The sequence below is a fragment of the Myotis brandtii genome, unplaced genomic scaffold, assembly GCF_000412655.1.
Source record: "Myotis brandtii unplaced genomic scaffold, ASM41265v1 scaffold94, whole genome shotgun sequence".
Classification (NCBI taxonomy): Eukaryota; Metazoa; Chordata; class Mammalia; order Chiroptera; family Vespertilionidae; genus Myotis; species Myotis brandtii.
This window is the reverse complement of record NW_005371876.1, coordinates 1265000-1268080: the sequence shown is the minus strand read 5'-3', so window position 1 is coordinate 1268080 and position 3081 is coordinate 1265000.

Sequence of the window (3081 nt, the reverse complement as noted above, 5' to 3'; positions counted from 1 at the left end):
TGCTTCACCCCCGGGACCCCCACCCACCCGGTGCCGGCTCCCGGCCGCGCTGCAGAAACAGTTGCGAATGAATGAGCAGCGAGGCTGCGTCCTCCCTGCACTTGAGCTGACACCAGAGCCGGAAGCCGGACTCCGGGCAGACACAGCTCCCGCGGCCCCGGTTAGAGCCTCAGAGCCGGACCGGTCTTCTGGGAAACGGAGAACCGAGGCGGATGCTTTCCTAGGTGGGAACGTTATTTAGAGAGCCCGAACTCGGAAACCCGCACCCCCAACACCAGGACGCCTCCCGCTGGGAAACTCAGTCCCTCGTGCTCAAGAGAACAGTCCCGCCAAGACCTCCCTTTTCCCACGGGCCAGGGGCCGGAGGCCCATCCCGCGGAGGAGGGGGCCGCGCACAGCCAGGTCTCCCCGCGCACTCCTCCCTACACGGTTTGGTGACAAAGAGCCAAACCCTCGGGGACTGCCCTTTTGAACCGCCTAGGCTCGGGTTGGCGCCTCTGAAACTCACTTCCTCCGGGAGAGACCTCCAGAATGAAGATTGGATGGGGGTGGGGGAGACGGTTGCTACCTCACCCATAGAAGTAAAACTCTGAGTAAACGACCCGCTGATTACGTTCACCGTTTGAGAAAATGCCCCCTTGAGAGGAATTTTGTCCCTGCAGTCGGTGATGGCTTTCTTGCCTATTTGGAAAATGAAGAGAAAGGAAGATAAACATGTAGTAAAATAGAGTAAACTTGATTGAAGAATTCGTGCATTCAACTGGTAACTTGTTGCAAAGCCAGATCTGATTTTTTTTTTTTAAAGTCCTGATCATGGTGCTTTGTGGGTAACTCCTCGGCTCACTTATTCATCCACAAATAGGTTTTTATTCACAAAGATTTTCTAAGTTACGAAATCTCATTTTACTAGTAGACTTAACACCCAAAAAGAATTCCATCATCTCCCCCTAAATGATTTCTCTTTCGTAGTAATCATGATTAACCTAATTCCCCACATTGGGTAATTTCTTCTTTCCACAAATAGTTATGAAGTGCCTATTAAATGTCAAGCAGTGCCCTAACCAGTTTGGCTCAGTGGATAGAGTGTCGGCCTGCGGACTCAAGGGTCCCAGGTTTGATTCCGGTCAAGGGCATGTACCTTGGTTGTGGGCACATACCCAGTGGGGAGTGTGCAGGAGGCAGCTGATCGATGTTTCTAACTCTCTATCCCTCTCCCTTTCTCTCTGTAAAAAAATCAATAAAATATATTTTTTTAAAATGCCAAGCAGTGAATAAATTAAAATCCCTACCCTCATTGAGCTACAGTCTAGAAGAGGTAAGACAATCCTATATAATAAAGAGCTAATATGCAAATGGTCATCTCACCCTGGAGCCGGGGCCAGCGGACCTGAGGCTGTGCCCTACCGCACCCCCCCCCCCAGAGGGACTTGATGGGGACTTGAGGCTGCACCCCAGCCCTGCGGGGCTTGACGGGTCTGGGTCTCATCCGATTTTGAGGAGCGCGTGGGTGGGTGGGGACTTGATTCTGGGGCCCGCAGTGCACCCCAGACTCTGACAGGAGGGAGATTTTCATATACATTTTACTAATTTTCTTTCATCTCTGACACTTGTATTATAGAGAAAGGGGAAATAGCAATATTAAAATATTGCCTCTAATTAATTCCCTTTTAATGTGCATGAATTTTGTGCACCAGACCACTAGTCCTATATAATAAAAAGCTAATATGCAAATTGTCCCCTGACTAGGAGCCCTCAGCCCCTCCCCCTGGCTGTTCGGTCCCCATTTGGCCCTGCCCCCTGTTGCCCCCCCATCCCGATTGGGGGCAGGGCTGGCCCACCAACCACCCACTGACCCTCCCCCTGGCCGACCCAGCCCTATTGGACAATGGGGCTGGCAGGCCAGACTCCACTCATGCACGAATTCGTGCACTGGGCCTCTAGTAAGCAAACAAATGTGTGCCCAAAGAGGCTACACCTGTGGAGAAAATTCCTAAGCAAGGAGAAGAGGATGGAAGAGGGGTAGCGCAGTGCTGTAGGCATGGTCTTGAAAGGCCTCTGGTAAGGTGGCATGAAGGAAGTGAGGATTTCAGGAAAAGCATTCTGAATTCAGGAAACACAAATTCAAAGGCCTGGAGGCATGTTTGGCAGGTTCCAAAAATATCAGAGGTGAGTAAGTAGCTGAGTGTGAGAGGAAACTTGGTCCCAGAGGCACTGTGAGACCAGGTAAAACAGGACTGTTAAAGGCGTAGTAAGGGCTTTTTCTATTACTTGGAAAAGAGAACTTTGGAGGGTTTTGAGCCAACCAGGGACATGTTCTAATTCGCCTCCTTTGGCATGAACAGACTAAAAACACAAGGGAAGAAGCAGGAAGATCAGAAGGATGGAAGGCTATTTCAGTAGTTCACACAAGAAATGAAGGTACTTGGAGTCAGGATGGGGAGGTGGAAAAGAATGTGGATTCTTGACATGTACTGAAGGTGGAACCAACAGGAAGTCTGTGTGGGCAGAGGGGAATTTACTGAAGCTTTTGGAACCCTCGGGGTACTTTCATCAGCATATGGTTTTGGAAAGTTTGCCTCCAAAATAAGGCTTTTAAAAAGGAACCTCACTGTATGTATTTCTGGGCTCACAAACCTTGGATCTTATCCCTGAGTCAAGACATAAGATGGGTCAAAGATGACCCTAAAATTTTGGGCTTGAGCTACTGATAAATAGAGTTGCTATTTTCTTGGTCATCTATGATATCTACCTCATCTTCACCCTTTATGTCTAAATTGTTCTGTGCTGAAGGTTTCCTCGCTATTACTGTAGGTCTCACCTCTTCATACCTTCCTCCGTAACCCCTCTGTGTGACCCTTTAGGAGCTGAGGCATTTTGCATTGTGGACTAGAGACTTCACAAACTTCCTTCATCTGTGTTCAAGGAAATTGGATGTCCAGTGTTCTCTAACCACTGGTATATTTCACATGTAATACACATCAGAGTGTTCATGCTCATCCAATGGAACTGGATTTCTACCAAAATGATTTCAGCTGCCTCACCCCACGCTAGCATGGTAGGTTTTTTTGCAAAACTTGAAGT